This window comes from Rattus norvegicus, chromosome 18, assembly GCF_021556685.1.
Source record: "Rattus norvegicus strain SHRSP/BbbUtx chromosome 18, alternate assembly SHRSP_T2T, whole genome shotgun sequence".
NCBI classification, from domain to species: Eukaryota; Metazoa; Chordata; class Mammalia; order Rodentia; family Muridae; genus Rattus; species Rattus norvegicus.
In genome coordinates this window covers 6,066,348-6,077,519 of record NC_141551.1, presented here as the reverse complement: position 1 = coordinate 6,077,519, position 11,172 = coordinate 6,066,348, and the positions used below count along the sequence as shown (strand labels likewise).

The 11,172-nt window shown below is 42.4% G+C and overlaps 1 pseudogene; it reads right to left on the bottom strand.

Moving 5' to 3' along the window:
* Positions 1-8,532: 8,532 nt before the first annotated feature.
* On the bottom strand, positions 8,533-10,617 carry Mrps18b-ps1 (mitochondrial ribosomal protein S18B, pseudogene 1; annotated as a pseudogene).
* Between the last annotated feature and the right edge of the window lie 555 nt (positions 10,618-11,172).

Here is an 11,172-nt window from a genome sequence, read left to right as displayed (position 1 = left end):
CACACACACACACACATCACTCCTACCTTCTGAGCACATCAGATTGCTGAAGGACTAGGCGCACCCTCTCCCATTGTGGCCAGACAAGGCAGTCCATTTAGGGGAGCAGGAAGCACAGGCAGGTAGGCAGCAGATTCAGGGGACCAGTTGCTCCAGTTGTTGGGGATCCAGTTGTCCATCTGCTACGCATGTGCATGGGGATCTAGGTCCAGCCTGTGCTTGGTCTTTGGTTGGTGATTCAGTCTCTGGAAGCCCCCAAGGGTCCAAGTTAGTTGGCTATGTTGGTCTTCCTGTGGAGTCCCGGTCCTCTTCAGGTCCCTCAGTCCTTCCCCCAACTCTTCCATAAAACTCTCCGAGCTTCACCTAATGTTTAGCTATGGGTCTTTGTACCTCTTTCCATTGGCTGCTGGGGGGAGCCTCTCAGAGGACAGTCATGCTAGGATACTGTCTGCAAACATAACAGAGCATTGTTAATAGTGTCAGGGAATGGCTCTTGCTCATGGAATGGGTCTCACTTGGGCCAGTCATTGGTTGGCCAGTCCCTCTGTCTCTACTCCATCTTGTCCCTGAACATGTTGTAGGCAGGGATACAGTTTAGGTTGAAGGTTTTGTGGGTGGGCTGCTATACTTATCTCTTCACTGGGAGTCCCTAGTTACAGGAAGTGGCCACTTTGGGATCCATATCCCCACTACTAGGAGTCTCAGCCAGAGTCTCTGCCATGGATCCCCTGGAACTCCCCCCATCCCAGGTCTCTGGCATGTTCTAGAGATGCCGCCCTCCCCACTCACTTTCCTTCTCTCTTCCCTGCTCTCCCTGCATCTGATCTCCCCTCCCTCCTCTGCTTCCCTCCCCATCTTCTCTCCCACCTAGTTCCCTCCTTACATCGGCCTCCAAAGCCTATTTTGTTTCCTCTTCTGAGAAAGATTCAACCCATCTTCCCTTGGAGCCCAAGCACTCTTAACTGCTGAATCATTCTCCAGCCCTACTAACTCAATATTTATATTTTTGTTGCATGAATATAATTATATGTGTTCATATTTTGCAAAAGAGAAAGTAGGTGAAGCTTCTGGCTCGATGTAAATGAAGACTGTAGCAACAAACTTAAACTAAAACATACGTCATTCCTTATTATCTACCACTCATTCCTTACCGTCTACCACTCATTCCTTACCATCTACCACTCATTCCTTACCTTCTACCATTCATGAGAAAAATAGCCAGCTTAAATTTATAGTGTCGTTCAACAATCGATAGAGTATTTATTATATTTTTGACTATTGAACAACTATGTTACTGTTCAAAATGGCAAAGTGGGTAGCACATAGAAAGCAATCTTGCTGCCTTCACATAAATCTCACTGGTTTGAAGTCTGAGAGGCACTGTGTAGACCCCTCAGTTGAATGGACAAAGTTCTTTTCTCCTGGAATGCTCACTTTGTACATGAAAGAATGTCTGACAGACTGGCTATCCATCCAGGCAGGCAGACATCTGAGCACGAATAAGATGAGCCCAGTTACTAACAGGATTTATCCCAAAGGCAAACTCAGTCTTTTGGGCAAACATTAGGATTCTGAAGACCTTTAGCTCATCATTATGAACCAGGTCTCAATAACCAAAGACTCTCAGAATAGAGTGACAATGACATTTGCCAATATTTTTGTTGGTTTGATTGAGGAGACAAGGTCTTGCCATGTAGCCCTGGTTGCTCAGAACATGATACAGAGACCAGGCTGGCTTCGGATTTGTGATGATCCACTTGCCTCTGCCTCTCAAGTGCAGCAGTTGTTAAGCATGCGCTGTTAGACCTTGCTGTGATGATTTTGATGTAGAATATTCTTAAGACATGCATTGATTTTTGTATATGTGCTAGTATTCCATAGTAATTAAAGTTTGATATGAAAGTACATATTAGTAAAGGAAACATTCAGATAGATGAATGGACTTTAATATAAAGAAGACTAAAAGTTTATTAATATTGTTTTAGATTATGGATATCAACTAATCTGTAGGAAACAATTTGCCGAGTTTTAGTTTACTACCAAAAAGTACCTAATAATATGAAGTCACTGAATTATTGATACAAAGTGCTCAAGAAAGAATTCAAGTCCTCCTTTGCTGGCGAATATTGCTGTAAGAATATTTTAGCTGTATATCCAAACGGAATGCCACGTTGTAATAGTTTAAATATGGAAGCACATATGAGACTCTATCTGTAATTAAGCGAGGATAAAAGGGACTCGGTGGCAAAATGTTTCCTAGCATGTGTGAAGTCTTGAGTTCAATCCCCAGGACTGGGAGACACAGGGGAGAGAAGGAAGAAAAGGCAGTGCCACTCTTCTCACTAAAATATTGGTTTTGAGGCTGGAGAGGTGGCTCAGTGGTTAAAACACTACCACTTTAGGAAAAAGACCCAGCACCCACATCGGGCTACCTACAACTGCTTGTAACTCCAGACCAAAGGGATCCAACCCCTCTGGCCTCCACTGGCACCCACATTCACATGCACATACAGAGACACACAATCATAATTAAAATGATAAAATTGCTCTTGCAAATGAAATGATTTCTCATAGAAATATGTTGTTTGTGAATATGTAAAAAGCATTTTTCGTGAGTTATCAATTAAAGCGTCTTTAACTTTCTAATCCTTAAATATTAATAGATATGGCATGTTTTAATATCGCTCCTTAAGATAGTCGAAATGTTTTAGAATGGAGCTGAAGGGCTGCAGCTTTGAAAGCCTGGGGGAGAGAGCTCTTCGTAGCTAACGCCCTGGCAGAGCAAAGGGCAGCTTGGGTATGTGTGAGTTTTTCATGTTATGTCTTGTGCTTGATCAAAAATAACCATGCGGTAAGTAGCCAAAGAAGTGGCGCCCCCAACAACAAGAAGAACAGTTGGCATGCAAACAGACAAGGGAACGTGGAACACATTCATCTCCTAGATCTGAGTTATGGAGCTAGCAGATGCATGTGTTTAAAGTGTAAGATAATCGTACTCACGGGATTAAAGACAAGGTTACAACTTTCAGACAAGTGACGGTAATGGAGTGTAAAGCACATTGGCTGGTGTAGATGCTCTGTGAATAGAGTTTAAAATGGCTCCCAGAAACAAAAGCGGTGTGCGTAGATGGGAGTAACATAAACTGTATGAAAGCACAGACACATAAGGTATAGAGGCACGGAAAGATTTGACTAGATGTGTTAAAACACCCACTTACATAATAGTCAGGCAGGTTATTTACATGACTGAGTAAGAATGATAAACAAAGATGCTTCAATGGTAAAATTTCAAACAACAGAAGGATCAAACTTAATATTTAGGGAAAACCACATACAACACATAATAAAATTACACTTAAACAACTGTAAACTTACATGAACTTCAATGAGAAACTCTTTAAAACCATCTGAATATAGCTACCGGCTGATTTCTATATTGACAGGAATTCAGTTTTCGACATGGCCAAAGAAAACAGCCATGAGTGTGGCATTTTAGTGGAAAGCACAGCCATTAAACTGGAAGGGAAGGGAAGGCATTCTTCTTCATACGCACAGGCCATGTTAGTCACCAGCAGACACTCACTAAAGGAAACACCAACAGATGTTCTTCAAGCAGAAAGAAATGATCCAATAAGAAACAAAAATATTAATTTAACAAATGCACACACATAAGATCAAATAAATATCAATTGTATGAGAGGATGACAGTCTCTTATGGGTTTACACAGAGCATTAAACTTGGCATCAAGGTTAATATACGATGTGTAAAGGGGCAAATGAAGTTAAAGTGCCCAAACTTTTATTGTTGTGCAGAACAGTAAACTTATTAATATTAATGCTTGATTGGTCTAAAAGGCATACTTTGTTCCTTAGGGAAACTACCAAAAATTCATATAAGAATGTTTAAAAATAATAAAAATTAATCAAAAACGAGAAAAGAGCTAGATCTGGTGGCACATGACTATGATCCTAGCAGTCAGGGACCAGAGCTGCCAGGACTGTCAGAAGTTGGAGGCCAGCATGGTCTGCATAACATATGGATCCAGTCTGCCTTATCCAGAGTAAAAACTCTGTCTCAAAACAAACAAGAAAAAGGGGCCAAGAAACAACAGGACCTGGGGCTGAAGGTCAGCTCTAGCGTCTAAGCATAGGACATCCGAAGTCCTGAGTTCAATCCCTAGAGAGGACAGGGAAGGGAAAAAAGAAAACAATACAGTATGAAAATAAAAAGTGATCTGATGCCTCTGGCCTGGAGGGTACCTGCACTCACATGTACACACACACACACACACACACACACACACACAGAGGAACAGAGTAGTTTTTAAAGAAGAAAATGATAAAAAGTGATGCCAGAGTTTTTTAATGCTAGTTTTTATTTAGGGCAAGTGTGCAGTTTCTATGTGTGTATCTGTTCCTGCATGTGAATGCCATCAAGACATCTCTCCAGTACCTTTCCCTCGGACTCTTCTTTTGTTATAAATTAATTTAGTTATTCACTTTATGCCCCAGCATCAACCCGTCCTCTCCTCCTAGTCCCCCATGGCAGCTCCTCTCCCTATTTCCCCCTCCCATTTTCCTCTGACAAGGGTGAAGCCCGGAATCCCCTCCCCTCCGGACACTGCAGGATTAGGAGCGTCCTCTCCTACTGAGCCTGGACAAGGAAGCCCGGTTAGGGGCATGGGAGCCACTGGCAGTGGACAGATTCAGGGACAGCCCTCACTCCAGGTGTTGAGGAACCCTTATGAGGACCAAGCTGCATATCTGCTGCATTATGTGCGGGGGTGGGGGAGGCTAGGTCCAGCCTGTGCTCACGTTGGTTGGTGGTTCAGTCTCTGGGAGCCCCCAAAGGTCAGTTGACGCTGTTGGTCTTCCTTTGGAGTCCCTATCTCAATCCTTCCCCTGTCTCTTCCACAGGACTCCCTAAGTTCCAGCTAATGTTTGGCTGTGGGTCTCTGTATCTGTTTCAGTCTGGTTAGGTTTCGGTCTGCAAGCAAAACAGAGTATAATTAATAGTGCCGTGGAATGGTTCTGCTGATGGGATGGGCCTCCATTCTGGCCAGTCATTGGTCGGACGTTTCCTCGGTCTCTGCTCTGTCTTTGACCTTGCACATCTTATAGGCAGCATACATTTTGGGTTGAAGGTTTTGTGGGTGGGTTACTGTCCTTTTTCCTCCACTGGGAGTCTCCGATGGCTACAGGAGGTGGCCACTTCAGGATCCATATCCCCCACTGCTAGGAGTCTCAGCTAGTCTGCCATGGCCCTCCGGGGCCTCATCCCATCCCAGGTCTCTGGCGTGTCCTAGAGATGCCCCCTTAACCCACTGCCAATTTCCATTCTCTCTCCCCTGCTCTCCCTACACCTGATCTCCCCACCCCTTTCCTCTTCCCATCCCTTCTCCTACTCAGTTGCCCCTCCCTCCACCTCTGATATCTACGTTTATTTCCCCTTCTGAGAAAGATTCAATTAGCGTCCCTTGTTGCCTCTGCTATTTGAGTTCTTTGGGTCTGTGGATTGTAGTGTGGTTATCTTGTATGGCTAAAATCCACTTAGTGAGTACATACCATGCGTGTCGTTTTGGATCTGGGTTACCTCACTCAGGATGGTATTTTCTGGATTCACCCATTTGCCTGCAAAATTCATGATGTCCTTGTTTATAATAGCTGAGTAGTATTCCATTGTGAAAATGAATCACATTTTTAAAAAAATCCATTCTTTAGTTGAGGGACATCTAGTTGATTCCAGTCTCTGAGTATTATGAATAAAGCTGCTATGAACATAGTTAAACAAGTATTTAGTATCTTTTGGGTATATGCCTAGAAGTGGCACAGCTGGGCTTGAGGGAGAACTAGTTCCAATTTTCTAAGAAGCCACCAAATTGATTTCCAGAGTGGTGGTACAAGTTTGCGAGCAATGGACAAGTGTTTTCTGTGCTCTACAATCTTGCCAGCATACGCTGTCCCTTGAGTGTTTTTTAAAAAATATTTATTTATTATGTATTTTTTATGATTGCCAGAAGAGGACATCAGATGCCATCATAGATACTTGCGAACCACCATGTGGTTGCTGGGAATTGAACTCAGGCCCTCCAGAAGAACATTTTGTACTTTGAGCAGCTGGCCATCTCTCCAGCCCCATCCCTTGAGGTTTTTTTTATCTTAGTCATTCTAATGTGTGTGAGATGGAATCTCGGAGCTCTTTTGTTCTGCATTTTCCCGATGTCTAAAGAAGCTGAACCTTTCTTTAAGTATTTCTCGGCTAAGATTCCTCTCTTGAGAATTCTGTTTAGCTCTGTACCTCTGTTTTCAATTGGGCTATTTGGGTTATCTAACTTCTTGCAAAAACTATTTTGGATCTTAGCCTTCTGTCAGATGTAGGGTTGGTGAAAATCTTTTCCCAATTGGAAGTCTGCATTCTCTTCTATTAACAGTGTCCTTTGACTAATGGAAGCTTTTCAATTTCATGAGGCCCCACTTATTAATTATTCATCTCAGTGCCTGAGCCATTGTGTTCTGTTCAGGATGGTGTCTCTCATACCAATGAGTTCAAGACTAGTCCCCCATTTTCTGTACTATTAGATTTAGTGTATGTGGTTTTACTTTGAGGTCTTTGATTCACTTGGAATTAAGTTTTGTGTGGTGTGATAAGTTTGGATCAATTGCATTGTTGTACATGCAGACATCCAGTTAGATTAGCACCGTTGTTGAAGATGCTTGCCCTATATCATTGTATGGTTTTGCTTTTGTCAAAAGAAAATCAAGTGTTCATTTTTGGCAATTTCTTTGCCAAAAAAATCAAGCGTTCATAGATGGGTGAGTGTATTTCTGGGTTTTCAACTTGACTCTATTCTATTGGTCAACCTGTCTGTTTTATATCAATATTATTGCTGTAGTCATCAGTATTGCCGTTGTCCATCCCGAGGTCAAGTTTGGTGGTACTCCAGAAGTTCTTTTATTGTTTAGCTATCCAGTGGGGTTTTTTCCCATTAGAAGTTGAGAATTATTATTTCAAAGTCTGTAAAGGATTGTATTGCAGTTTGGATAAGAATTGCATTGAATCTGTATATTGCCTTTGGCAAGATCACCATTTTTACTATATTAATCCTACCAATCCATGAGCATGGGAGATCTTTCCATATTCTGATATCTTCTTCAATTTTGTTCCTCAGAAACTTGAAGTTCTTGTCCTACAGGTCTTTTACCTTTTTGGTTAGAGTTACACCAAGATATTTTATATTATTTGTGGCTATTGTAAAGGTGTTGTTTTCCTAATTTCTTTCCCAGGGAGTTTATCATTTGTAAAAAAAGGAGGGCTACTGATTTCTTTGAGTTCATTTTATATCCAGCCACTTTGCTCGAGGTGTTTATCAACTGTAGGAGCTTTTTGGTAAAATTATAGTCACTTATGTATACTATAATATTCTCTAAGAATAGCTATACTTTGACTTCTTCTTTCCGATTTGTATCCCTTGATCTCTTTGTCTTATTGCTCTAGCTGGGAATTCAATTGCAGTATTGAAGAGATATGAAGAGAGTGGGCAGCCCTGATTTTGGGGGAATTGCTTTAAGTTTCTCTCCATTTAATTTAACAAAAATGGGAGCCGGAGAGATGGCTTAACAGTTAAGAGTATAGTATACATTGCTCTTCAAGAGGACCTGAGTTTGATTCCCAGCATTCAGGTGGTGGCTACCTACTCTCTGTTACTCCATGTCCAGGGGAGCCAATGCTGTCTTCTAGTCTCTGAGAGCACCAGGCATTCATGTAATGCACAGACATACAGACAGGCAAAATATCTGAACTCAAAAATATTAATAACTCTTAAAACACAAAGCAATCATTCAAGAGTGGAAAGCAAAACAAATTCTAAAGAGACCAAGACATTTGAGAATTGCTATCTACAGTATGTATATTTACTAATAATAATCTATTTTAATTAAAACATAAGAAACTTATAGTAACTTTTTCCATCCCTTTGATTGGTTTATCACGGACATTTTGTTTTTATTTTATAAATTGTGTGTGTGTGTGTGTGTGTGTGCATGTGTAAATGTGTGTGTATAGAAGAGAGGGTAATGTATTTTCATGTCCCAGTGTGCATTTGACCTTAATGTCTTAGTTGGTATATTATTTTGGGTTTTATTGTTGTGAAGAGACACCATGACCAAGGCAACTTTTGTTTTTTTTTTTTAATTATTTATTTATTTATTTGTTTGTTTGTTTGTTTGTTTGTTTTGTGTGTGTGTGGAGACACAGCTCTATTGTATAAAAGCTGGGCCAGGAGGTTTAAAATAGGTTTAAAATGTACTATCAAGCGATGCGCATACAAGTCTCAGGTTCGTATGTAAGCCCTCTCCAGAGTTAGCCATATACATCTAGATCTCCTCTAAACTTCAAGTGTGCTTGTCCTCTTCATAGCAGTCATTTCCTTTTGGAGTCTGCCACTGTCACAAAACAGAACCCTTTCCAGAGCACACACCACCACATAGCCCTAGACACCACTCCCTAAGTCTGACTTCCCCAGGTCTTGAGTTCTAAGCATTCTGGGAGCCGGTCTGCTCAGTGGAGGCCTCTGCTGGTGGTGTAGAGGGCATCTCAGGCGACTCAGGCGGGGGAAGGCCACTTGCTTTTTTTTTTTTTTTTTCCTGTTCCCTGCTTGGAGAATTTTTTTTTTCATCTTTATTGACTTGGGTATTTCTCATTTACATCTCGATTGTTATTCCCTTTCCCGGTTTCCGGGACAACATCCCCCTAACCCCTCGCCTTTCCCTTCTATATGGGTGTTCCCCTCTCCATCCTCCCCTCATTACCACCTTCCCCCCACCAATCATGTTCACTGGAGGTTCAGTCTTGGCAGGACCAAGGGCTTCCCCTTCCACTGGTGATCTTACTAGGATATTCATTGCTACCTATGAGGTCAGAGTCCAGGGTCAGTCCATGTATAGTCTTTGGGTAGTGGCTTAGTCCCTGGAAGCTCTGGTTGGTTGGCATTGTTATTCATATGGGGTCTTAAGCCCCTTCAAGCTCTTCCAGTTCTTTCTCTGATTCCTTCAACCGGGGTCCTGTTCTCAGTTCAGTGGTTTGCTGCTGGCATTCACCTATGTATTTGCTGTATTCTGGCTGTGTCTCTCAGGAGAGATCTACATCGGTTCCTGTCAGCCTGCACTTCTTTGCTTCATCCATCTTATCTAGTTTGGTGGCTGTATTTGTATGGGCCACATGTGGGGCAGGCTCTGAATGGGTGTTCCTTCTGCCTCTGTTCTACACTTTGCCTCTCTATTCCCTCCCAAGGGTATTCTTGTTCCCCTTTTAAAGAAGGAGTGAAGTATTCGCATTTTGGTCATCCTTCTTGAGTTTCACGTGTTCTGTGCATCTAGGGTAATTCGAGCATTTGGGCTAATATCCACTTATCGATAAGTGCATTCCAAGTGTGTTTTTCAGTGATTGGGTTACCTCACTAAGGATGATATTTTCCAGTTCCAACCATTTGCCTATGAATTCCGTAAAGTCGTTGTTTTTGATAGCTGAGTAGTATTCCATTGTGTAGATGTACCACGTTTTCTGTATCCATTCCTCTGTTGAAGGACATCTGGGTTCTTTCCAGCTTCTGGCTATTATAAATAAGGCTGCTATAAACATAGTGGAGCATGTGTCTTTGTTGAATGCTGGAGCATCTTTTGTGTATATGCCCAAGAGAGGTATAGCTGGGTCCTCATGCAGTTCAATGTCTAATTTTCTGAGGAACCTCAGGACTGATTTCCAGAATGGTTGTACCAGTCTGCAATCCCACCAACAATGGAGGAGTGTTCCTCTTTCTCCACATCCTCGCCAGCATCTGCTGTCACCTGAGTTTTGATCTTAGCCATTCTGACTGGTGTGAGGCGGAACCTCAGGGTTGTTTTGATTTGCATTTCCCTTATGACTAAAGATGTTGAACATTTCTTTAGGTGTTTCTCAGCCAGGCCACTTTCTTTTAGGAAATTTCCTTGATAGAGTCGGCGAAGGCGAGACAGCTCTCTCTCTGGTTGCTGTTGCCAGCTGTACCACAGATACCAAGGTTCACCCAACAACAATGTGGGGACTGGTGGAGTAACACTGACAGCTCCATGTACAATACGAAAGTCAACATCTCAGGGCTGAACCTGGGGAACGTAGTAAATGAGAAGACCATACTTCCTGGCTTTCTGGATGGCCTGGGTCAGCTTCTTGTGCTGCTTCATACAGACCCCTGTGTATGAGGCATTGAAGATGATACCCGTGTGGGCACAAACGAACTGTTCCAATAGCTTTACATTCCGAATGTCAACATGCAACTTTTGATCCTGGCAGATGGGGCAAGGATTCCCAGCAACTTTATTGTGATTCATACATTCGGGTCTGCTGTTGTGGCTCACCGTGACCTTTGTGATTTCGGTGGTAGTCAGTCAAACAGGGTGAGAGCCATAGCGGTTCTGGTATTCTTCTGAATTCAGGTATTTCCAAGGTTTGTTCTCATGAGGGGGAACAGGAAATGAGGATGCAGCATCTTCTTCAGGAGGGCCTCTGGTGCAAAGAGTCTGGAGGGGAACCTGAGCTACGTAGGAACATTGTAAGAGTATAGGATACAGCCTTAGCAGCATGCCCAAGGCAACTCTTATAAAGGAAAATATTTAATCGGGGTTGGCATCTCCAACTTCTTGGGGTTTCAAAAACAATCCAGGCTTCCTTCATCTTTACAGTTTCACACAGTAGCCTATCTGGGTCTCTGTGAAGGGACCCCCCTGACACATGCCTTCCCTCAGCAGCTTTTTTTTTTTAGCTACAGAGGGAGAATATATAACCCCTTTCTTACATCCCTGACTCTAATACTAGAAACCACATGACCAAAGCTTCCAAGTTCTGCTTGCTGGGTCTGGATCATGGCCCCTTTATTCAAACACATTTTCATCGGCTTTCTGTTTTAGATGGTCTCTTTAACTGCTTGAGCTTTTTTCCCCTTTAACTCCTTTCCACAGATTGAAAGCTTAGCTGGATGTGGTCTTGCCTGAGGTCATCACTTCCTTTCATCCATTTAGCAACCACCTTTTCTTTAAAGATTTTATCTTCTGGAGCACTGGACTTAGTTCATTACACCTCCTGGTGTCCCTTTTCTCCTCACACCGTACATTTTATAGTTTTCCTTGTTTAGCTGCTCC